Source organism: Mesoplodon densirostris, chromosome 20 (assembly GCF_025265405.1).
Source record: "Mesoplodon densirostris isolate mMesDen1 chromosome 20, mMesDen1 primary haplotype, whole genome shotgun sequence".
Classification (NCBI taxonomy): domain Eukaryota; kingdom Metazoa; phylum Chordata; class Mammalia; order Artiodactyla; family Ziphiidae; genus Mesoplodon; species Mesoplodon densirostris.
Genome location: NC_082680.1, coordinates 4,782,660 through 4,809,092, shown reverse-complemented (window position 1 = coordinate 4,809,092; position 26,433 = coordinate 4,782,660). Strand labels below are relative to the sequence as shown.

General features: G+C 40.8%; 1 protein-coding gene across 6 annotated transcripts in view; it reads left to right on the top strand.

Moving 5' to 3' along the window:
- The window catches only part of NEIL3 (nei like DNA glycosylase 3), a 476,723-nt gene that overhangs the window by 385,423 nt on the left and 64,867 nt on the right, over positions 1 to 26,433 (top strand). For all 6 annotated transcript variants that reach the window (XM_060086013.1, XM_060086012.1, XM_060086010.1 and 3 more), the window contains 3 exons: positions 907 to 1,083; positions 8,158 to 8,340; positions 18,939 to 19,031. The gene's annotated coding sequence lies outside the window, so the exon portion shown is untranslated. The remainder of the gene's footprint in view (positions 1 to 906; positions 1,084 to 8,157; positions 8,341 to 18,938; positions 19,032 to 26,433) is intronic.

Below are 26,433 nucleotides of genomic sequence, written 5' to 3'. Positions count from 1 at the left end.
GCCAGTCGCAGAAGGACAAGGACTACATGATTCCAGTTATATAAGGAATCTAAAGTAGTCAAGCTCCATGGAAGCAGAGAGTAGAATGGTGGTTACCAGGAGCCGGGGGAGAGGGGAAATGGGGAGTTGCTGTTCTGCAGGTACAAAGTTTCATTTATACAAAATCAGTAAATCCTAGAGACCTGCTGTACAACATAGTGCCTATAGTGACAACACCATATCGTGCTCTGAAAATTTTCTTAAGAGGGTATATTTCATGTTAAGTGTTCTTAACAGAACTTCAAAAATTAATCACTTGCAAATCAACTGTAAACGTTATGCAACAAAATATAAATGGGTTTATCAAGACAGCCTTTTACTGACTACATGGCACATGGGAAGCACTGAATGGAGACTAGAAAGAAAATATCATCCTGTTCACAAATGTATTTAATGTCAAACATATCCCCCAAAGAGCCCATCCTACATTTTATGTATGCCACCTGCAATATACATCTATGATGAGGGCTTCCCTGGTGGCGCAGTGGTTGAGAATCTACCTGCTAATGCAGGGGTCACGGGTTCGAGCCCTGGTCTGGGAGGATCCCACATGCCGCGGAGCAGCTAGGCCCATGAGCCACAACTACTGAACCTGTGCATCTGGAGCCTGTGTTCCGCAACAAGAGAGGCCGCATTAGTGAGAGGCCCACGCACTGCGATGAAGACTGGCCCCCACTTACCACAACTAGAGAAAGCCCTCGCACAGAGGCGAAGACCCAACACAGCAAAAATAAATTAATTAATTAATAAACTCCTACCCCCAATATCTTCTTAAAATATATATATATATGTATATATATATATATACATCTATGAGATAAATGTATCAAAGAAGATGATTATTTTGGCTTTCTTCTTTTTTTCCAGAAAATGCTTTACTTCCTATTATTGATTTGAGAGTTTGATGAAAATATATTTTGCCTGAAAGTGCCTCTACTTGGACCAAAGAAGATTTTTCTATGTATATAATTTACCCAACGTCAATAATTTCACTGAGAAGTATCAGAAATTATGGCATGATCTCTGTGAACAAAGCGTTACAAGGTAAGATACGGCTTCTGTAATATTCCAAAAGTAGCTAAGTTGTCAATTTTAATACCACAGTTGATTCACACTCATTTCATAGCTTACTATTTATATCCTTTTTAGAGCTCTTTGCATGTATATAAAATTCAAGAATACAATTCAATAAAATACAAATCAGGGAGTGAATTTATAATTTAAATTTTGTTGTGAGCATTATCAACAAAGGCAGGTCGTTAAAAAGGCTGTTTCTTCGCCAGTGAATTAATGCTAGAAGGACAAGTAGTGTAAACTATTCTGCCGACAGGCCAATAATGAAAACATAGTTAAAGCAGTAACGCTTGCCAACTACTGATGAGACTCAGGAGAAATTCCTTAACAGATGTTTCCCTGAGCAAATATATACTCTGCCTACTCTGATTATGATGGTCTTGAGAATTCGTGATTTGATTCAACGTTCAGCTACTCTTCAGCAGGCTCATTAAAAATATGATTCTTACAAAGGGGATATTCTACATTTTCCTTTCCTAAGAACCAATATATAACATATTTATTGTACTCAGTCCCATATGTTGAAGTCCAACAGCATTTTCATAGCACTATAATTAAAGTTGTGTCAGCATTTTATTATGAACAAGAGGAGGCAAAGCCTTTCTGGGTTATTTTCAGGTTTTTTTTTTCATTTTAAAAGCTTCCTTTCGCTGTGTGCCCACTGACTGCAGAAATCTGCTCTGACCTCCCATCTCCCTCCTGCTAAGAATTTCTGCTGTCTTGCTCTTGGCTGAATGATTTGTGTACAAACAGTTTAAAAGAGCTTGTTTTTGAAAACCAGATTATTCCTGACGGACAGTTCCACCTTTCACCTTCACGTCTAATCATTATAATATTCTGAAGACTTCTTTCTGGAATGAGCGTTAGCAGGAAATTGTTGGTGGTTTATAAGAGCAGTAAAACAGTACACAGAGGGTAGTGACAGTTATTGAGTTACATTATTATGCCTGACATTGGCATCTCTGTGGTTTTACTAATATCTATTTGTGTGTATTGAAGCCCTAATTATTTTAATTATTTCTTGCTAAAACTCTTCCACTTTCTAGATTTTTAATTGGGTGAGAAATACTAAAATATATACTTAGTAGTTGTGTGACATTGGGCAATTGATTTAATTGCAGCTAAACCTCAAACTCCCTGAGGATTGGGAGGATAGTAAGAACACTTACTTCATCAGACAATGTGAGGATCAAATTGGGTAATCCACTCCAGGGGCTGAACACTGGCCCATGAAAATAATCCACGTCATCTCCGTCCTTACCTAGAGCGGCTCCGTCCTAGTCACGACAGTGACCCACGTCATCTCCGTCCTTACCTAGAGCGGCTCCGTCTTAGTCACGACAGTGACCCACCCACTTCATCTCCGTCCTTACCTACAATGGCTCCGTCCTAGTCACGACAATGACCCACGTCATCTCCGTCCTTACCTAGAGTGGCTCCATCCTAGTCATGACAGTGATCCATGTCATCTCCGTCCTTACCTACAATGGCTCCGTCCTAGTCACGACAATGACCCACGTCATCTCCGTCCTTACCTAGAGCGGCTCCGTCCTAGTCACGACAGTGACCCACCCACTTCATCTCTGTCCTTACCTACAATGGCTCCGTCCTAGTCACGACAATGACCCACGTCATCTCCGTCCTTACCTAGAGCGGCTCCGTCCTAGTCACGACAGTGACCCACTTCATCTCCGTCCTTACCTACAATGGCTCCGTCCTAGTCACGACAATGACCCACGTCATCTCCGTCCTTACCTAGAGCGGCTCCGTCCTAGTCACGACAGTGACCCACCCACTTCATCTCTGTCCTTACCTACAATGGCTCCGTCCTAGTCACGACAATGACCCACGTCATCTCCGTCCTTACCTAGAGCGGCTCCGTCCTAGTCACGACAGTGACCCACTTCATCTCCGTCCTTACCTACAATGGCTCCGTCCTAGTCACGACAATGACCCACGTCATCTCCGTCCTTACCTAGAGCGGCTCCGTCCTAGTCACGACAGTGACCCACCCACTTCATCTCTGTCCTTACCTACAATGGCTCCGTCCTAGTCACGACAATGACCCACGTCATCTCCGTCCTTACCTAGAGCGGCTCCGTCCTAGTCACGACAGTGACCCACTTCATCTCCGTCCTTACCTACAATGGCTCCGTCCTAGTCACGACAGTGATCCACGTCATCTCCGTCCTTAACCTAGAGCGGCTCCGTCCTGGTCGTTACTACAGGCTCCTCACTCTGCACTTGCCTGAAATAAACCTCAGGTATCTCACTTTCTACCCAAAGCCAATCTTTTTAAACATTCTAAACTTTCTTTAAAATGCAAATGCAAGCAACAAATTAACCAAATCAATGGCTGCTGTAAGATTAATAATTATCCTCTAGGTTCCGTGAAGGAGAAAGTCTGTGTCTGTTTTATTACCATAGTCCCTATGTGCAGAGGTATGTGCTTCATAAAATATTAGTCTTTAGAGCTTTTTAAAGTTGTGATCTTATGTCTAGTTACATAAGTACTTAAGTGAAAATAATTCATTTTTGAGGCTGTGCATTCAATTCCTGCTGTGGTTGGAAAGTGAAATAGACAGCCTTGCTCTGGCAATATTTTATTATCACATGAATATAGTATTAGAACCAATATTAACTCACACTTTCAACAAGAGGCTTTAAGCTAAAACCGAAGACATGCCATGGCATTATCAAGGTGCACTAAGGAAGCTGCCCCGACACAGTGATTGGCAGGGAACCAAAAGCCCACAGAAATCCTGGGCAAAGAAGGGTCCAATACACCTCTTTACACCCCCTTGCCATGGCCTGAAACTGTTCATTGCTATGTTATGTCTCCTGTGGCTAAACCACAGTTGCCCTCTGCACCCCTAATTTACATTTGCAGGATTTCCAGTACTTCAGGAGCATCTCTTCTCCAACCCCGTGTAAAAGAATAATTGCATCTGTGTGTGATTAAAAAGAATAGGGATCTGGCTAATAATATTTCCCACTTATCTTTTGAGTATTCTGTATTTTTAGGTCACCTTAAAATATGAAGGAACAATCTCCTGTACAGTGGTGAGAGCCCAGTGATAATTTGGCTGTATCAAAAATTTATCAGCAGTAAATTAACCACCAGGACAGCCTTTGACGGTAACAACAGAGTCATGAGCACACATTCTGGGCTGTATTCATAGGCTTCTTTTCGTTTGCATTCTCAAAGTTGACAGGTGGCAGATTCAATAATATATCCTTTTTTTAAAACTGGCCTTAATGCTTTATTATCACAAGCAAAATATTTCCACATGTCCTGATACGTAAGAACATTCAAATCTTGTGAAGGATTTCCCTGACTGTTATGAAGAGGTGATTCACCTGAGCCACCTTCCCTTACCAGTTGTGACATTCTCAGCGGTTAGAATCATTAACCGACTGCATTACGCCCTTTCTCTTGCTGTCTGCCCTGTCACCTTCCAGCTCTCCGCGGTCTTTCCTTGCATGTAGAGCCTCCTTCTCGGAAATGCCCATCAGCATCACGGGTTCCTTGCTTTCCTCCTGCGGCCTGACGGGCTGCGACTTTGCCGTCGTCCTCCAGGGGGCGCTGCGGGACCGTGAGCCCGCTCTGCTTATTAAGAGCAGAGTTTCTGCCAATCTCCTACCAGCTCAGGTAGAGAACTACTCTTTGTTAGAGCAATAGCTCCTGCTTTTAACCAGTGCTATAGGCCACGGTTTTTGCTTCTGATTCCAAAAGACAACTTGTGTATATGAATGAGATACAAACACCCAGCACCCTAAAGGTAGCTACGGTCTTTTTCTAAGTGGTGGTTTTGCAAAAAACATGCACTGTCTGTACAAACCTGTTAGTCTTACCAGTTCCTTATACAGGCCAGAACAGGCATTCTTTTTACTGAATTCTACCAAAATGCTGGCATTTTTTTGCCTTTTAACTTATTATATTTAAACTATGAGTTAAATAGTAAGCCTGAGTCTGTTTATTGTAATATTATATATTATAGAATTATGTATTGATAATAATTTATTATATCATTATAATTACATTATAATTGTATATTGCTACATCAGTATTCTTTATAGCAAATATTGTCTAAGTATATATATATTTTTTGTGGTACGCGGGCCTCTCACTGTTGTGGCTTCTCCCATTGCGGAGTACAGGCTCCGGACGCGCAGGCTCAGCGGCCATGGCCCACAGGCCTAGCTGCTCCACGGCATGTGGGATCCTCCCGGACTGGGTCACGAACCCGTGTCCACTGCATCGGCAGGTGGACCCTCAACCACTGCGCCACCAGGGAAGCCCTGTCTAAATATTTTAATACACTAATGTTAACATGCACCTAACCTACAACAAGAACTGTTTAGCCACATTGTAACTTTTATCAACAACACTGTGAAGCACTCAATAATATTTGTCACATATCTTCTATTTCACAGTAACATGTACAGATCTTCTAAATTTGCTTTTTATACATATCACATTTATTTATGTTAAAACCCATCTTCATTCAGAAACAGTTTTAAAGATGGTTTCTGTGTTTAAAAGCATCTTTCACATGGTATCTGTGTTACAAGTGAACTAGCTGAAATCATGAAAACATCTGTTAAAAGGGATAAATACTCTGTCAAAAATGTGCTATTAATCATTATGACAGGGCTTCCCTGGTGGCGCAGTGGTTAAGAATCTGCCTGCCAGTGCAGGGGACACAGGTTCGAACCCCGGTCCAGGAAGATCCCACGTGCTGCAGACCAACTAAGCCCGTGCGCCACAACTACTGAGCCTGTGCTCTGGAGCCCGCGAGCCACAACTACTGAGCCCACGAGCCACAACTACTGAGCCCGCACGCCACAACTACTGAAGCCCACACGCCTAGAGCCCGTGCTCCACAACAAGAGAAGCCACCGCAATGAGAAGCCCGTGCACAGCAATGAAGAACCAACGCAGCCCAAATTTTTTTAAATAATTAATTAATTAGTTTTAAAAAATCATCATGACATTTATTGCTATAAAAGTATATAAAGCAGACTGATATTTGTAAAACATAAATAGGATCATGTCACATCCCTGCTAAAATCTTAGAGTGACTTCCAATTGACATAAAAATGGTTAAACAGCCACCAAAGCCCGACGTGATCTCCTTCCCCCTCCCTGCCCTGCTCGCAGCTCCTAAGGTCACATCACCCTTCTCTCAGCTACCTCTTCTGTTTCCTTATAGTGATATTTTTGTATGTGTCATCTTCCATATCTGTAGTTGGGGCCAGAATTTTGATTTTTGTGATACAATTGAAAATACTTATTTTCAGTAAATTTAAAAAATACCATATGAAATAATGTTTAAAACTTTGCACCATATATCTGTTAACATTATCTCTTCCAAAGATCAATCTACATTGTTCAGAGAATGGAGTGAATCTTCTAGACACTCAATCAGAAGTAAAGATGTGGTTTTTCCCTGTGACACCATTGGTATTTGATTGCCACAAAGCATTCAGAGGGCTTTGCCTTGGAAAGGTATTCTTATGGGTCAACTACTCCTACACAAAAGGCCAGATAATAACTGCAACTTGACTCTAATATATACCCACCTTACTTTATTATATAAAGGAGATTCTTTTCACAGCAGAGCTTGGGGAATAAATATTCTTAGGCAAGAATTACAAAGGTTAATGTGTTAACTAGTAAACGTTTGCAAGCATAAGTTAAAATGTAAAATGCAACAAAATAATTTACCACAAAATGAAAACCTTCAAATAAGATATTAGAAAGACGCTTTTTAAAGTTTCTTCTCTTAGTCTTTTTTCCCTTTCAATGAATTCTTTTTCAAATAATAAGTCCTTGCTTTGAAGAAATAAACAAGTGTAAATAAAACAAACACAATAAAAGTTAGTTTATGTCTGTGCACCTCTGCATCAGATAGCTTCACAAGCCAACTGAGCTTTCTCCTGTGGTTTCCGTGTGGTCGATACTTTTCATGCTGTGTATATGCATTTATCTTTCAGTTGAATCTTCCATAATAAAATGAATCCCCCAGAACTTCAAAGCCAATTAGCCTACAGTTGTGTTTTTCCTTTTTTCCCCATGAATTTCTACTTCAGTTAAAAATGCAGTTACTGATAAAAGCAACAACATAAAAGATATGTTTACATCCGACCTATATCAACAGATACATCAAGTTAGCCAATCTGTTAGTTAACAGTCAAGAGGATGTCGTATGGTCAGCACACTCAGATTAGCCCAGCTACCTCTGTGAGGAGATAAGACTCTTCCTTACTGAGGGTTAGACTGGATCTTCCATACCATGTTGTTGAAAGATCGGCTGGGTCTTGCTGTGCCTGAAGTGCAAATATATTCATTGTAATTTATATTAATTAATTAATTGCAAATATATTAATTGTAATTTATATTAATTGCAATATATTAATTGCAATAAATGTAATTATTGATTGATTAACATACAAGGCTTTGTTAGAAAAGAAAAATGCATTGCCATTAAGTATAAAATGAAATATCAAAATCCCTTTAGGCATGAGCTCGGTGCCATGTACTTTTATGATTTAAGAATATTAAACAAAAGAGGAAAAGAGTTGTCATACACTTAAGTCTGGGGGAGTTGGAATCATCTGTTTTATGAATTTCATGAGTATGGTTTATACGTACACACTATGAGCATTGAGTCGAGTATTTGCTGCTCACAACTCTCATTAAAAATAGGTAAATGGGTTTTGACTGTGAGTCCAAGTGTGGCAGTTCTCGATGGTGGACCGTGCTAAATACTGTGGTTGGCTTGTTCAGCCTAGATTTCTACCTTATCTCTCACTGAGATTTGGGAAAACTGAAAACAACATTTATCCATGGCAACTAGGGTTCTGGATACAAATTAGTTTCCTCAGACTGAATGCACTCGAGTGAGATTTGTAAAGTTAAAATGAGTTCAAAACCATTTCTTGTCCCTTTTGACATTTTCCTAACAAACAAGGTCATGGAAATTTGAAGATTTTCTGCCTTCTTAACTGTCCTTTTTCCTGCTTCTTTTGTTTCGATAGGAGTTGCGTCAGAGGCAGTATGGCGTTAGCTCTGTGAGACCGGATCCCTGGTCCCTGCACCACGGTCACTCTCAGTTCCAGTGCTTGTCCCAGTGGAATCGGTCCCTTGGGGATCTCTGCTCTTGATTGTGGCAGTCATTTCTGGTGCCTCAACTACAATCTGTCCTTCCAGTCTTCCTTAACGTAAGCCTATAATTCTCTGCATTTCATCTTTTCCTCTTTAAGATATTTGGAGTGGATCCTGGTTTTACACTGTGCTAGGAGGAGGAGGAACACGCTTTCTGAGTTTTCAATTCTCAGCCCAAGACATAGTTAGAAACTTAAGGAACATTTATCATCTCTTGCAGCCTCGAAACTGACATAGCCAGAAATCAGACAGAGTCAGTTCCTCTAATTTGCTAAATCACAACATAAATTGAATACAAAGCCTTGCCATGCTTTGTATGTCAAAGCTTGAGTGTTTATTAAGAGAAAGTGGAGTCCTGACTGAGGACATTTTGGTGGATTCAAATGGACTTGACCACTCTGTATCCCCAAAGACCAGTGAAAATACCTCAGCCAACAGTCCTTCCCTCTCTGATGATACAAGCCTTGACTCATGTGGAGACCCTGTGATACCTTCACCTCTCAAAGGGATGACAATTCCTTTCCCTCACCTCTGCCTCTACTGCACCCTGTAGCTATGACCGAGAGTGAGGTCCCAGCTTTTCCCAACGAGACAAATACAGTCTGACATGGAAGAAGGTACATCAAGTATCAGGATGGATCCATGACTCTGCTAATATATATTGGCAGAAAGCTGAGGACTATGTGTGAGAATGGTTCCAAGAGGGCTAGATAAAGGAAAAAGAAATATAACTATTGATCAGGCCAAATATAGCAATATGGGTGTACCTACCAGGGATTATATGCTCACTGTGCCAACATAAACTTCCAATATGGTATTAAATGTTGGCTTGGTTGGTCAACTGGGATATGGACTCAGTGGGTGGCCTGCACTAACTGAAGGTGAGATGCCTAAAATTTTTAGGATAGGGGCTTCCTTGGTGGCGCAGTGGTTGAGAGTCCGCCTGCCGATGCAGGGGACACGGCTTCGTGCCCCGGTCCGGGAAGAACCCACATGCCGTGGAGTGGCTGGGCCCGTGAGCCATGGCCGCTGAGCCTGTGCATCTGGAGCCTGTGCTCTGCAACAGGAGAGGCCACAACAGTGAGAGGCCCGTGTACCGCAAAAAAAAAAAAAAAAAAAAAATTTAGGATAATATGGAAGAGGAATTTTAAAACTTAGAAAGATAAGAATGGAATGGATTTATTTGATATGCTCCTAAATCACTCAATCTATTATGCAAGAATTTCTCTTGAGGGGGCTTTAACATTAGATATCTAGCATTTAGAAATAAATTGATTATAAACCACTGGGGTAAAAAAATGGGAAACTATGAGTCCACACTAAAATATATTAAATATATATATATATTCACCTTCATATATATGTTTACTTGTATATTTTGGTATAGACTTATACAGAAAATATATATGGTTATATTTATGTATATAAGATATGTACTTATATAGAGAAGAAAGAAAGAAAGAGAGAGAGAGAAAGAAAGAAAGGAAAGAGGAGAAGGGCTCTTGCTTTAGAAGAATGCCAAATGTTGATTGGTAAGTGTGAAGGGAATTGTGGAATTATAGTAATATAGTAAATATTGGTACAGGCAAGAAACATCAATTGATGCTAAAATCAGGGGGACAAATTTTGATAAGGAGCAAAATATTTGTATGATCTTAAATTGTCCCTCTAGATTGTTTAGTCACTGCAAGGCAAGGTGAAGAAATCAGACATGTTCACAGGGTGATAAAGATATAGATGGACATTGTATGCCTCTTGATTTGATACCCTGAGAAGGACATCAAATCACAATGTCCTTTATGTAGTGTTCTGCCTAGGAATACATAATCTAAATTTAATCATGAGGAAACATCAAACAAACTCAAAATGAGGAACATTCTCTTCTGTTTTTTGAAAGGTAGGGGAGGATTGTATTCTGGAGAAATGTTAATAATAGTAATAAATAGTAAAAATAGTGATAAAAGAAAAAGAAAGGCTTTAGAAGTGTTCCAAATTAAATGAGTCTCAAAAAAACATGACAACTGAGTGCAATACCTAACCCTAGACTACATTTTATACTGGAGGCCAAGCAAATTCAACAGAACATGATTGGCTCAATGGACCAAAATGGAAAATGGATGATAGATAAACAAAAGTATGAAATTCATGTTAAATTTACTGAAGGTGATAACTGCACAGTTGTTACATAAGAATATATCTTTTTGCTTAGGAAATAAGCTTTTAGTGGCAAAAGACCCAGAGATATGCAACTTACTCCCAAATGTTGAGTGGGAGAGTCCATAGATAAAGCAAATGGGGCAAACTATTAAAAATAAGTGAACCAGGGTAAAGGGCATTTGTTGTTCTTCATATAGGCTTATTTTTGCATCTTAGCTGTAAGTTTGAAATTATTTCCAAATAAAAATTTTTAATATATATTTTTATAAAAAAAAAGACATACAGCACCTTGGAAAACGTCCCCAGTAGGCCTTATGTAAGGTGGAAATGCAGCTGTTGATATAGGCTCACTGATTTCCATGAGGAGGATTGGATCACAGAGAGGAAAAGACTAAGTGGCAGCAATGAACTGCTAGAAACAAGGTGCTCATGGTTACAAAAATAGGCAGCAGGAACAGAAAGATAACCAGAATAATTTGCCCCATAAGGATTTTTAGTAGCTTCTGATTTACCATGGTATCTCTTGGACTAAAATGGTTGGGCAGATGACTTAGAGCCCAGCTGGGTCTGAGTCAACTTACAAATCTTGGGTGTTGTGAGCAAAAGCCTGTCTTTGACACCTGAAAAGAGTAGAAGGCCACCTCATCTAATTCTTAGGTGTAAATCACTTCTCAAGACAAAGAGTGAGATTAAATAAAGAGTACAACAGATTCCCTTAAGGAAGGACCTGTGACTGCTGAATCTTCTTTCCAGTCTTTCCCAAAAGGACATAGGGCCACTTACCAAGGGACTGGAATGGGAAATTCCCAGGCCTTTCAGGTCTCAGCTTGGACTAATTACTGAACTTGGACAAATACATGGGTTTTTAAGGATCCCAGTATGCTACACCTCTATCTTCCCTGCCTGAGTTCAGAATCATTTGAGATTTAGACAAAGGAAATTTAACTATATATATATATGTGTGTGTATATATATATATATATATATATATTTTTTTTTTTTTTTTTTTTGGCGGTACACGGGCCTCTCACTGTTGTGGCCTCTCCTGCTGCGGAGCACAGGCTCCGGACGCGCAGGCTCAGCGGCCATGGCTCACGGGCCCAGCCGCTCCGCAGCATGTGGGATCCTCCTGGACCGGGGCACGAACCCATGTCCCCTGCATCGGCAGGCGGACTCTCAACCACTGCACCACCAGGGAAGCCCTTAACTATATTTTTAATACTAATGAATATATTGGAAAATCTTGTCAGATGTGGTCAAGTAGCTTAGGTAATACAACAGTCACCCCAGTTCCCCAACCATGGACCTATCCAGACCCTTATGTTGGAACACAATGCAACCTCCACTCTCACACATATGTTATGACACAAGTTGCCTAATTAACAGCCTCATTGGAGGCTATTACTTCAGTTGTCAAAGCTTGAGACTAAACCAAATTGATTATTTTGTGACCTGCTTGGCCATTTGACCCTTTATCTACAAGCCACTGAGTGGATAAATTGTAAGGACATGGCATCTTAATCATTTGAATGGTTCACCAAGTTAAAAAAAACAAAGAAACAAGGTGTAGAATTGCTATTAAGGCAACAAATAAGCAACACTTACCTATGGAAGGGTTCAAATTCTCCTTCATTTTCAGACTAGGGAATACATAAGGAGCTATGAAGCATGTCAAAGATATAAAGGGATTACTGATAATGCAAATTTTTTTCATCCTAACAGCTGTGCAGAAAAATTTTCTTAATAATGATTGCATTTAATTACATAAAGAGCGGTAAAGTCTCTTTCATTTTATCTCAATAATGAAGCTTTGATTCTGAAGATAATCCTGGCTTTTCTCTGTCAAGGCCAGCATGTGAGCAACAGTGAATTCAATTCCATCTTAACTCTCCTGAGAGGATAAAACAAGAATAATTTTTCACATACGTTATAAAGATGAAAACTATTACCATAGGGCATATTTTCTTTAATATGCTTTAAAATATACATATAGATAAATAGACAGATGTCCAGAAAGAAAAATAATTAGCCCCTGAGTCATTTATAGAGTTAATTCTAACACCATTCAGCAAAAATTAAATAATATGAGCATCTTTTAAAAAAAAAACAGTAGTTTGTTACTTTTCTAGTACCCTTGCCTATTTGTGAGATTTAGCAGTGGCTCTGATGGCTTGCATCTTCTCTCATGCTTTATTTCTGGGAAGATCACTAGTTTTATGAAAATAATTAGGGAACCCAGCTCTGCCACATAAACTAGAATCTTGAGGTTAATTAAAATGGAACGACATTGAACATATGTGGACCACCAGGAAAACCTGATGGGCAGGTACGCAGAATTCTGTCATCTACTGAGAATACAAGTGAAAAAAGATAGCATGGCAAATTAACTGGGGACCTTCATGTTTACACTTTTTATTACAATCTCCAATTGACATTGACAATCTGACACATTACACCCATAGAATTTATAGTTGTATACTACACTGATCTTACATACTGTGTTCACACATTTCCAAAATATTTCTACATATTCCTAATGAGGGATGAACATTTTTCCTACATGTTTTTAAAAGAGAAATGGATGGAGAAAATTTTAAATAGGCTCCCTCATTTCAGTGAAAATGTCAGATGTCGGTCAGCCTAATTAATTGGTCACCTCTGACAAAAATTCTGTTTCAAAAATTAATCATTTCCAGGGCCTCCCTGGTGGCGCAAGTGGTTGAGAGTCTGCCTGCCGATGCAGGGGATACGGGTTCGTGCCCCGGTCTGGGAGGATCCCATATGCCGCGGAGCGGCTGGGCCCGTGAGCCATGGCCGCTGAGCCTGCGCGTCCAGAGCCTGTGCTCCGCAACGGGGGAGGCCACAACAGTGAGAGGCCCGCATACCGCAAAAAAAAAAAAAAAAAAAAAAAAAAAAATTAATCATTTCCAAAAGTCATTCAAAAAGATGGTGGCAATACCATCATCAAAAAATCAGTTCAGGGCTTCCCTGGTGGTGCAGTGGTTAAGAACCTGCCTGCCAATGCAGGGGACACGTGTTCGATCCCTGGTCCAGGAAGATCCCAGATGCCGCAGAGCCACTAAGCCCATGTGCCACAACTACTGAGCCCATGTGCCACAACTACTGAAGCCCATGTGCCTAGAGCCCATGCTCCGCAACGAGAGAAGCCACTGCAATGAGAAGCCTGCGCACCGCAATGAAGAGTAGCCCCTGCTCACCGCAACTAGAGAAAGCCAGCACACAGCAATGAAGACCCAATGCAGCCAAAAATAAATAAATTAAATAAAAAAATTTTTAAAAAAGTTCAAATGCCCTACTTCTGTTAGAGGTTAGAATTAGGAGACATGGATTCAGAGCTAGAATCCGTTTCTTCAAAGGAGAGTGACTTGAGCAAGTCTCAAACTTTCTGAGCATTGGCTTTTTCAATACAAAACATACAGAAAGCCACACCTGTTGATTTTATGGAGTTTTTATGAGGATAAAGTAAGAAATATGAATGCACTTTATACTGTAAAGCACTATGTACATGTTAGAATTTCGTTATAGAAATGTACCCCTTTTTTCTTGAGATACAGAAATTTTCTCTCCTTAACTTGTTATGTGAGAGCAGTTTGGTGGGGGGCAAGGAGTTGTCTCTTCACAAATTCAGGAAGTATGGACCCCTGCCGGGTAGTTAAAAGTTCACAAGAATGAACAGGAATAAAATAATGCATAAAATTTCATAGATTAACCAATAATAAAAAGTAATACAAGTCAGAGATGGGTGAGAATGTGGAATGTCCATCCAAACTGTTATTTGTGCCAATCATAAAATGACTTGAAAGCTTTCAGAAAATATGCAATCCAACTAAAATGAGTGTTAGTATGTAGCAGGTTTTGCAATCATTAACAAAGCTAATGAAGAGTTAATAGAAGTCTGAAGAGTGTTACTCTTGTGAGCCCTGAGAAGTTGCCTATGTGGCAGCGAAAACGCAACTTATGAAGCTGGAATGTCAAAATAAAGAAACAGGGTAAAATAGCATCAACATAGCATTGCATTTTTTTAAACATTTTTATTGGAGTACAATTACTTTACAGTGTTGTGTTAGTTTCTGCTATATAACAAAGTGAATCAGCTATATGCATACGTATATACCCATATCCCCTCCCTCTTGCGTCTCCCTCCCACCCTCCATATCCCACCCTTCTAGGTGGTCTCAAAGGACCGAGCTGATCTCCCTGTGTTATGCAGCTGCTTCCCACCTTGTCTTGTTCCTGATCTTAGAGGAAACGCCTTCAGTTTTTCACCATTGAGAACAATGTTGGCTGTGGGTTTGTCATATATGGCCTTTATTATGTTGAGGTAGGTTCCCTCTGTGCCCACTTTCTGGAGACTTTTTATCATAAATGGGTGTTGAATTCTGTCAAAATCTTTTTCTGCATCTATTGAGATGATCATATGCTTTTTATCCTTCATTTTGTTAATATGGTGTATCACATTGATTGATTTGTGTATAATGAAGAATCTTTGCATTCCTGGGATAAACCCCACTTGACCATGGTGTATGATCCTTTTATTTTAATGTGCTGTTGGATTCTGTTTGCTAGTATTTGTTGGGGATTTTTGCATCTATGTTCATCAGTGATATTGGCCTATAGTTTTCTTTTTTTTGTGACATCTTTGTCTGGTTTTGATACTTGGTTGGAAGAGATACTTGATACAATTTCAATTTTCTTAAATTTACGAAGGCTTGATTTGTACACAAAATATGGTCTATCCTGGAGAATGTTCCATGAGCACTTGAGAAGAACGTGTATTCTGTTGTTTTTGGATGGAATGTCCTATAAATATCAATTAAGTCCATCTTGTTTAATGTGTCATTTAAAGATTGTGTTTCCTTATTGATTTTCATTTTGGATGATCTGTCCATTGGTGAAAGTGAGGTGTTAAAGTCCCCTACTATGATTGTGTCACTGTCAATTTCCCCTTTTATGGCTGTTACTATTTGCCTTATGTATTGAGGTGCTCCTATGTTGGGTGCATAAATATTTACAGTTATTATATCTTCTTCTTGGATTGATCTCTTGATCATTATGTAGTGTCCTTCTTTGTCTCTTGTAATAGTCTTTACTTTAAAGTCTATTTTATCTGATATGAGTGTTGCTACTCCAGCTTTCTTTTGATTTCCATTTGCATGGAATATCTTTTTCCATCCTCTCACTTTTAGTCTCTATGCGTCCCTAGGTCTGAAATGGGTCTCCTGTAGAGAGTATATGTACGGGTCTTGTTTTGTATCCATTCAGCCAGTCTATGTGTTTTGGTTGGAGCATTTAATCCATTCACGTTTAAGGTAATTATCGATATGTATGTTCCTATTACCATTTTCTTAATTGTTTTGGGTTTGTTTTTGTAGGTCTTTTCCTTCTCTTGTGTTTCCTGCCTAGAGAAGTTCCTTTAGCATTTCTTGTAAAGCTGGTTTGGTGGTGCTGAATTCTCTTAACTTTTGCTTATCTGTAAAGGTTTTAATTTCTCCCTTTGAATCTGAAAGAGATTCTTGCTGGGTAGAGTAATCTTGGTTGTAGGTTTTTCCCTTTCATCACTTTAAATATGTCCTGCCACTCCGTTCTGGCTTGCAGTTTCTGGTGAAAGATCAGCTGTTAACCTTATGGGGATTCCCTTGTATGTTATTGGTTGCTTTTCCCTGCTACTTTCAATATTTTTTCTTTGTATTTAATTTTTAATAGTTTGATTAATATGTGCCTCAGTGTGTTTCTCTTTGAGGTTATTCTGTATGGTACTCTCTGTGATTCCTGGACTTGATTATTTCCTTTCCCATGTTAAGGAAGTTTTTGACTATAATCTCTCCAAATATTTTCTCAGACCCTTTCTTTTTCTCTTCTTCTTCTGGGACCCCTATAATTCGAATTTGGTGTGTTTAATGTTGTCCCAGAGGTCTCTGAGACTGTCCTCAGTTCTTTTCATTCTTTTTTCTTTACTCTGCTCCCTGGCAGTTATTTCCACCATTTTATCTTCCAGCTCACTTCCCCGTTCTTCTGCCTCAGTTATTCTGTTATTGATTCCTTGTAGAGTATTTTTAATTTCAGTAATTGTGTTGTTCATCACTGTTTGCTTTCTCTTTAGTTCTTCTAGATCCTTGTTACATGTTTCTTGTATTTTCTCCATTCTATTTCTGAGGTATTGGATCCTATTTACTATCATTACTCTGAATTCTTTCTCAGGTGGGTTGCCTATTTCGTCTTCATTTATTTGGTCTTGTAAGTTTTTACCTTGCTCCTTCGTCTGTAACAAATTTTTTTGTCATTTCTTTGTGTTTTTTTTGTTTTTTTTTTTTTTTTTTGATGGGTTGTGCTGTATTCCTGTCTTACTGGTTGTTTGGCTTGAGGCGCCCAGCACTGCAGTTTGCAGGCAGTTGGATAGAGCTGGGTCTTGGTGCTGAGATGAGGACCTCCTAGAGGCCTCACTCTGATTGATATTCCCTGGGATCTGAGGTTCTCTGTTAGTCCAGTGGTTTGGACTCGGAGCTCCCACCACAGGAGGTTGGGCCTGGCCTCTGGCCTGCGAACCAAGATCCTGCAAGCTTTGTGGCACTGTAGAAAAAAAAAAGGAAGAAAGAAAGAAAAAAAAAAGGAGCAGTGCAATATCAAGAATAAAAAACAAAATAAGATTAGAAAGATAAAAAATATATTAGGAAAAATAAAACTATAATTGAAACAACTACAACAAGGTAAAATAAAACCACAAGAGAAAAAAGAAAAAAGTTTGAACGAGGGGCGGGGCCTAGGTGGGGCAACTCCTTAGGACCTACTCGAAGGGGAGTGGCAGCCTGTGGAAGGAGGGCCTCTGGAGTGTGGAGTTCCAGAGTTTGCAGGTAGGGCCCTGGGTGAGGGTGTGTGGGTGGGGTTTAGTTCCAGGGCATTGTAGGGGGTCTCTGAGGGGGTCTCCGAGTGTAGAGGCGGGACCCTGGGTGGGGTGTAGGGGCGGGGCTTGGGCTCTGCACAGCAGGAGGGAGGCTCCAAGGGCAGAGGATTAGGCCGGAGAGCCCAACAGGCTTCCCCGTGCCTAAGTGGACAGGGAAAGCACTGGCCCAGTTCCCTTCCATTCCTTTGCACCCCACCCCACCCCCAGGGTCTCCCCTGTCACTGCTGCACCCCAACTGTGGGTGGGTCCCGCTGGGTGTGGGAACTCCTCCCCTCCCCCAGCCAACCCCCAGGGGTGCCGGTCCGGGAGGTCAGGCCTTTACTTCTGCTCCCCCTCCCCCCCTCCCTCTCCCTCAGGACCCGCGCAGCTGGAGGGGGCCTGGTGGGCAGAGGATGAGGCTGGGGATCTCAATAGGCTCCCGGGGGCCCAAGTGGGCAGGGGAATCCTGGCCACGCTCCCTTTTGATCCTCCGCCCTCCCAGTGGTTCCCCAATTTCCCCCTTCGGGCCTGGGATCCCTTCCCCTCCCCCAGCCGCCCCTCAGGGCGCCAGTCCCTTCCCGCCTCCACTTCTCCTTCCCCCTCACTCCCCCCACACCCCACGTCCTACCCGGTGGCTGGGGGTTCCTCCCGTCCCCTTAGGTGTCCGTGGTCCCCGAGCGGGGCCTGGTAGGTGCCCTAGTTGTGCGGAGCCTCAAATTCCGCGTCCTCCTGGTCCGCCATCTTGACTCCTAGCATTGCGTTTTTATTCATTCTGGAAACAAGCTTTGAGGGAGGAACTTGGGGTTCTTAATGAAATTCAGAAGCCTGAACTATAGAGCATGGATTTGTAACGTCTTTATTGAGAGGTCAAAGGTGTTTTCCTCCTTAATTCCTAGTCTGGTATGTTCTGAACAATCTCTAGGTAGGTGTAATCCATGCATTCCATGTTCCTACAGAACATGCACACACGTACACCACACACACACTTCTTAATCAGATAGGAAAATTAAATTGATTGCATGGTCGAATTCACTCTGCTCTCCAAATGGCTATTTCTTATACAAATGTAAGCCCAAATGCTTATGTCCAAGATAAGGCAGTACCAGATTATTTTAATCTCTGTCTATAATCCCTCTTATACTATCATTTCACTCATGCTTCTAAGTCATTTGAGAAAGCTCCTCATTCCAAGCAAACTTTTACTAATTCACTCTAGCTCAGTAATAGAACAGATTTGCAACCTGAATGAATCCGGATATTTTTGCAGCAAGTATGAGAGCACACAATTAATGGCCTAAAATGAAAAGCCATGCTGTTTTACCAAATAACAAGGAAACTGGAGGTGGGTGGTGCTGAGGTCCAGGAGCCCAGCAGTGACACAGTGTGAGACCAGCATCACTGTGAATCGTTTGATTTTTCATTCATGGTTAAAAGATGACAGCTAAGGATCCGAAACACATCGGCACATAACTGTGTCCCGAGAAAGACGGAACAAAGTGGGAGCAAACATGTATATTTCTTTCTCTCTGCTTCCAAAAGCAGAGTAAGATCCTTCCCAGATGTTTCCCTGAACATTTCCCCTTCTGTTTCATCTTCCAGGACTGAGTCACACGTCTACCCCAGACAGATCCCTAGTAGAGACAACTGGGATTGGCCAGACTGGCTTTGACCTACTGCATTTCATCCCGAGAGGTGAGTACACAATAGGAGTTCTGTTAATAAGAGAGAAGGAAGATGACTTTGAATAGGCAATACTAGGGTCTCCCACTCCGGATAACCTTACTTCACAAATTGGTCTGAGTTCTGGCTAAAGTATGTCTAAAAAATAGGTGTATGTTTAAGAATAAAGATTTTAAATGCGGCAAATGTTCTTCTGTAAAGGGCCAGGTGGTAAATATTTTAGACTTTGTGCGCCATGTAGTCTGTGTCACATATTCTTCCTTGTTATTTTAAAAACCCTTTAAAAATATAAAAACCGTCTTAGCTTGCAGGACATATCAAAACAGGCCATAGGCCAGATGGGACCCTAGTGTGCTGACCCCTGGGTCAACACATGGTGTGTATAGTTTAATGATCTTCCAGTCAACAAAGCTTTATTGAATGTGTAATATAATCAGTCATCCGACTAAGTGTTGAGGATACAGCCATGATGATATAGAAAAGCTCATAATCTGGTAGGATGCTCACAATAAACAAACCCCAAATTTAAGCCCATCCTTCATTTTCCCAAAATGATTATTCTGAAAAGATTTTTTTGCTACTTTAGAGTATAATTTTACAGATAAAAGTAGTCACAACGTTACTTATAAACTTTTAATTAAACTGGGAAAATCATATCGTTTCTAAGGGATTACACATATTTGAACCACGTATGTCTTACCTATGAGGAGTATAGGAGAGGTGTAGAGCTGATGCAGGGTCACAGAACAGGACACCCCAAAGTCCCCACTTTGGTGTATTGATTACTGGGAGCTGTAGGCACTTGGAAAACAACAATGCAGGGAGAGGCTTTCCCTGAACCCCCTTATCTGCCTGTAGACAGATCCCCCAAAAGGAACCAATTGTCATAAACTCCCTGCCTGGGAGTTTCATCAACCAGGGAAGATGGACTCTTGTCACAGGAGAGGAAACTAGAAGTAGACACCACACCTAGACACACTTTGTCACAAACTAGCACACTTCCCATCTGCTCTTCTAAGGGCCCATTTATCTTCCTAAAAATGATTTCCTCTCCCCTAAGAGGGCACAGTTCCCCTCCCTTTTCCTTGTTGAGATAGTATTTAAACCTGAGTTCTAAGCTACTCGGGGAGTCACTCATTTTTCCCTGGGCATCTCCCATGTATACATTGAGGTCTGCATGTTAATCAAACGCCTGTGTGTTTTATTCTGGTTAATCTGTCTTTTATTACAGGGGTTTCAGCTAAGAACTCAGAAGGGTAAAGGAAAATTATTTTCCTTCCCTACATAGCCAAAACTGTATATAAATGTCCTAAAATATTGACGCCATTGCTGGTCCTGGTGCCAAATTCTTATTAATTTCTTGTCCAAAAATAAATAAATACACATACATATACGAAGGCCTAATAGAACAAATTTAGAAAGCAGAGAGTCAGTAATTTTAATCATAGTGTTGTCAAAAGAAAAAAATTCATATGCCAAACATAATAAAACCCAAGAATGGCCACTGTAAGGAAATTTAATCCAATTCTTAATGTAAGAGATTAACATCTTATTACAGAGGTCTCGGTATTTTTAAGGGGATTTCTTAAAAACACTGTGGAAAACAGACATTCTCAAGGAAAAAAGAAAACATTTAATCTGAATCAATCTGACTGGGTCAGAGTTGGAAGAGTATTTTAGCCTGATTTGAAAAGTCTTTACCAGCAACCCGGGAGTACCTGTTTGTTTAAGCCAGTGTCCTCAATCCCTTGAGGCCCTCAGGGGATACTTGGGTTGCTTGTTCTTTTCCTTTGTCATGTTGACTAAGGAGGCACACTAAGCAATCCTTTTAAGCAAAACAAAACAAAACAGCAAAAAATAATCACCCAGGCATTTCTGAAAAAGAGTAAAACTGCTCTTTGGAAAACTGAAATTGCATTTGGGAACCGCATGTTCTGTCTTTAAATGTAGTCAACGGAATTGTTGCTGTCTTAGAAATGGTTTATTTGCGATCAGTGAGCTTGCTTTCTACAGAGGCCCCTGGAGAAAGTTTCTGTTACCAATATTTTCTTTCCTTGGACCTGGGAAATTAGAGCCTACAGATGCCATACTTGCCTAAGTGACACAAAAATGTTCCTAACCTCACGGAACTTCTGGACAGCTTTGGGAAACAGTATCCCACAGAACTCCTGGGGGGTGCCCTGGAATGTTTATGGGGACCCTAATACTCTACAGACGCCCATTAAAAGTTTGTGGCAAAGTTTCGCAACTGGCCTTCCTGGTGCTCTTGTGCTGAGGAAGTTTAAGGCTGCTTTATGATTCCAAACACCATAAAAGTGCTAGAGACAAAAGTTTGAAGTGTTCATAATACAATCTGCTGAAAAATAACGTGACTTGATAGGTCTGGTTTAAAAACTTGTACAGCTTTAATGATTTGCCGAGAAAAGCAGCCTGGAGTCATTGAAAAGATAATGGCTCCCAAGTCAGAAGGTCAGGTTTAAGGCTTAGTGCTATCACTTGTCATCTCTGTGACCCTGATCTAGTCCTCAGTTACCCTGCCTGATCCATTCTTCCCTCATCTGTCTAATGGGGATAATGTCATGAGTGTCAGACGTGATGATGCTTTCATTCGTTCTCTTGTTCAGAGAATATTTATTTGAGTCAGGGATTATGTGTCAGGCTCTAAGCTAGTGGCTGGGAACACACAGGACGACAGCCGCAGTCCTGCCTTATGGCGGGAGAAGATCTTGGAACATGGTAAAGCGATCTGCACAAGTTGGTGACTCTCCTAAGAAGAAAGATGCAATGTGTTGCAGGAGGATAGCAATGACCAGTCCCTTTCCTGGTAATCAATAACGAAAAGCATTACTCAACGCTGGGCTGATTGAAAGAAAAACACGTATACACACCACATTAGAGTTTTCTTTCGTTTTATGAGGTCCCTCAGATAAAGCACATTTCTAGGAGGTGAGAGGGCAGTTTCCTTGATTCCTCCTGCCAGAGTCAGATGGGTCCTTTCAGTTTTGGCTGCTGACTACATCAGTGTAAAGCCCCAGGTAAGACACTGGTCTTATGGGCAGTGAAATTTGAATGTGGTTTAAAAAGCCCAATGCTGAATTTCAAGGATGCATCAAGTTAGGATGCTGATGGCATATATTAAAAAAAAAAAAAAAAACAGGAAAACTCAAGGAAACAGTTTAACAAAATTTAGTATTCCTATACCAAATATGTTTTTTTTACATATTTCTATCAAACAATAAAAGGACACTGTTTATCTCCTAAAGCCATGTAGAGCTGAGATATTTTTAAGTCCTGATTTAAATCTTTTTTATTGAAGTCTAGTTGATTTACAATGTTGTGTTAATTTCTGCTGTATAGCAAAGTGACTCAGTTATACACATATATACATTCTTTTTTATATTCTTTTCCATTATGGTTTATCCCAGGATATTGAATATATATAGTTCCCTGTGCTCTACAGTAGGACTTTGTTGTTTATCCATTCTCTATGTGATAATTTGCATCTACTAACCCCAAACTCCCACTCCATCCCTCCCCCACCCACACTTGGCAAACACAAATCTGTTCTCTGTGTCAGTCTGTTTCTGTTTCATAGGTAGGTTCATCTGTGCCATATTTTAGATTCCACATGTAAGTGATATCATATGGTATTTTGTCTTTCTCTTTCTGACTGACTTCACTTAGCATGATAATCTCTAGTTGCATCCATGTTGCTGCAAATGGCATTATTTCATTCCTTTTTATGGTTGAGTAGTATTCCACTGTATATAAGTACCACATCTTCTTTATCCATTCATCTGTTGATGGACATTTAAGTTGTTTCCATGTCTTGGCTGTTGTGAATAGTGCTGCTGTGACCATAGGGGTGCATGTGTCTTTTTGAATTATAGTTTTGTCCAGCTATGTGCCCAGGAGTAGGATTGCTGGATCTTATGGTAGCTCTATTTTTAGTTTTCTGAGGAACCTCCATACTGTTCTCCATATTGGCTGCACCAACTTACATTCCCACCAACAGTGCAAGAGGGTTCCCTTTTCTCCACACCCTCTCTAGCATTTGTTGTTTGTAGACTTTTTGATGATGGCCATTCTGATTGGTGTGGGTTGGCATCCCTTAGCTTTGATTTGCATTTCTCTACCTAATTTAAACCTTATAGGCTATTTTTCTTTTTTTTTTTTTTTTTTTTTTTTTGCGGTATGCGGGCCTCTCACTGTCGTGGCCTCCCCCGTTGCGGAGCACAGGCTCCGGACGCGCAGGCTCCGGACGCGCAGGCTCAGCCGCTCCGCGGCATATGGGATCCTCCCAGACCGGGGCACGAACCCGTATCCCCTGCATCGGCAGGCGGACTCTCAACCACTTGCGCCACCAGGGAGGCCCTAGGCTATTTTTCAAAATACAAATAATACAGAATCTGTTACCAGAAGTAAACCTTATGCTTTGAAAAGTATCAGAATTTCAGAATTGAGTTTGATCTTAAAGATAACTTTCAGATAAGGAAATGAAAGAAAGAACAGAGAAGTGAACTTTTTTGCTTAAGTCCCCATAGCTTTTTAATGGCAACCTTGGGACCTGAACATGAATGCATGTTAATCTATGTGTTCTTTCTATAAAAGGTTACTTTTAGTTTATAAATAAATAATATAATATAAAAAAGAATATGAAAATAGTGAATGCATGAAATAAATGCCTGAAGAGCACTGTCTTTAGTGAGGAATAATAATAAAATACTATTTCATTTATGTAATGATCTTCATCCATTACTTAATTCAATACTTTCTTCTGAATAACTACTCAGTAGTCATCTCTGTCCACACAAAAATAAATAAGACACACCTGCCGTTTCAGGATCAACCCCTGTGGAAGGAGGGTCGGCACATAGGTCACGTAAAAGGTCATATATAAGGACTTTAACACCTTTAAAGGCAGTTTCAAGGTCTGAGGAGGGGCAAAACTCATGAAGCATGCTCTCTGCTGGCAGGTCCTCTGGAGGAGGAAGAAATGGGATTAGCTGGGGAGTGACTGCCGGGAACTGGTGAGGGTGGATGAGCTGAGCAAGGATGCTGGGAGAGGCTGGACTGGGTAAACTCCAGGATGACAGCCTTGACTCCCTGGCCTAAACAGTGGTATCAATGCCTAGCTCATAAGGTGGTTATAAAGAACAAAACGGAGAGTGTCCTGATGGCAGTATTAATAGAGTACTTACCATAATTCTAACAGTGAAGTCCCTCAACAAGAACGCAGGTAGCAGGTGACGGGTGGTGAGTAGGTGTCCTCCACAGCAGGCTCCCCAGGTTCGTTGAATCAGCTTCACTTCCAGAAGAGCAACTCCAGTCCTTGTCCCCGTGCCCCTGCCACCCCTCCCAGTCTTATTTCACATGGTTGAATTATTTGATCCATTTATAGTATTATGGTGGTTTTCCTATTTTACTACTAAAGACTATTTACTAATTGTTTACAGTATTTCAGGCATTCCCTTCATTTAATCCTTACAAATCTAGGAAGGGGGTGAACTCTTATCCTGTCTTAGAGGGTTTAGAGAGGTTAAATAATTTGCCCAAAGTCACAAGATTCAGTAAGTATTGGGAGTCCAACTCCAGAGGCCCTGTGGAAAACAGACATTCTCAAGGAAAAGTCAGAGGTTGGCAAACAAAGGCCCACAGGCCAGATCCTGCCTGCTGCCTGTATTTGTTCAGCCCACAAGCTGAGAATGGCTTTTCTACTTTTAAGTGGTTGGAAGTACTACCCTCAACTACTATTATCAAACACTGGATGATTGGAAATTAGCTTTTAGTGCCGAATGGATAACATTCCTTAATGAATTTGACGTAAAATTACAAGGTAAAAGAGTGCTTATATGCAAAACTTATTCTGCAGTAAAGTCATTTCTATGATGACTAATGCTGTTTGAAACAAAATAAAACTTCCTTATAGATGTCATGTTCTATTAAAAGTTAAAACAAAAAACAAGATCTCTATTTCCACACAAATTTGCAGAAGTAGATATAGCTTCCAAGTTCAAATTATATAGTTCTAGCAGCATTTTTCAGACCTTAATCCAAATGTAAGAAAAAAAGTCCATATTTAAAAATACAATTAATGGTGCAATGGAAGAGCTTTCATGTAGTCTTCCTTTGGAAATTACTAATATGTAACATAATGGCATGCTAAAACCAAACATCAAGAGAAAAATATAATAGAATTCTATATGCCTTCCAATCGATAAATATGCTCAATTAAAATCATATGTTCCAGGACTTCCTTGGTGGCGCAGTGGTTAAGGATCCTCCTGCCAGTGCAGGGGACACGGGTTCAAGCCCTGGTCGGAGAAGATCCCACATGCCACATAGTAACTAAGCCTGTGCACCACAACTACTGAGCCTGCACTCTAGAGCCCACAAGCCACAACTACTGAGCCTGCACTCTAGAGCCCGCAAGCCACAACTACTGAGCCCACGTGCTGCAACTACTGAAGCCCACACGCCTAGAGCCCGTGCTCTGCAACAAGAGAGGCCACCGCAGTTAGAAACCCGCACACCTCAACGAAGAGTAGCCCCTGCTCACTGTAACTAGGAAAGCCCGCGCGCAGCAACGAAGACCCAGTGCAGCCAAAAATTTTTTTTTAATTAAAAGATCATACATTCCTCTACTGACATGTGTTTGGTGATACCTGTAAGTGTGAAAAGGTATTTTTGAAGATGAAATACTTAAGATCTCATTTTGGATCAACATTAACAGATAAATCTGCAATTGATTCTGACTGTAGTGAAAACTAAGTTTGAACCTCAATTAAGCAAAATGCCATGCCCTCAAAAGAGAATTCTGTTCTTCTCATTAGTAGGCCTATATTTTTAAAACTGAACTTTAGGGGCTTCCCTGGTGGCGCAGTGGTTGAGAATCTGCCTGCCAATGCAGGGGACATGGGTTTGAGCCCTGGTCTGGGAGGATCTCACATGCCGTGGAACAACTGGGCCCGTGAGCCACAACTACTGAACCTGCGCGTCTGGAGCCTGTGCTCCGCAACAAGAGAGGCCACGATAGTGAGAGGCCCGCGCACCGCGATGAAGAGTGGCCCCCGCTTGCCACAACTAGAGAAAGCCCTCGCACAGAAACGAAGACCCAACACAGCAAAAATAAATAAATTAATTAATAAACTCCTACCCCCAACATCTTAAAAAAAAAAAAAAAGAACTTAAGTATCATCATTATATTTTGAAGGTCATCCATAAAATCTTTGTGCAAATTTGTCTTTTCTTCGGCCATATAAATTCCTGCACAGTGTCTTCAGTGTTACCTCATAGCGGGCAAAGCCTAAAGTATTTACCCTCTGACCCTTTGTAGCAAAATCTTACTGACCCATATTCTAATTCCAGCAAACGCTGGCTTCACATCATTCCCCTTTCAGAGCTGTCGGCTAGC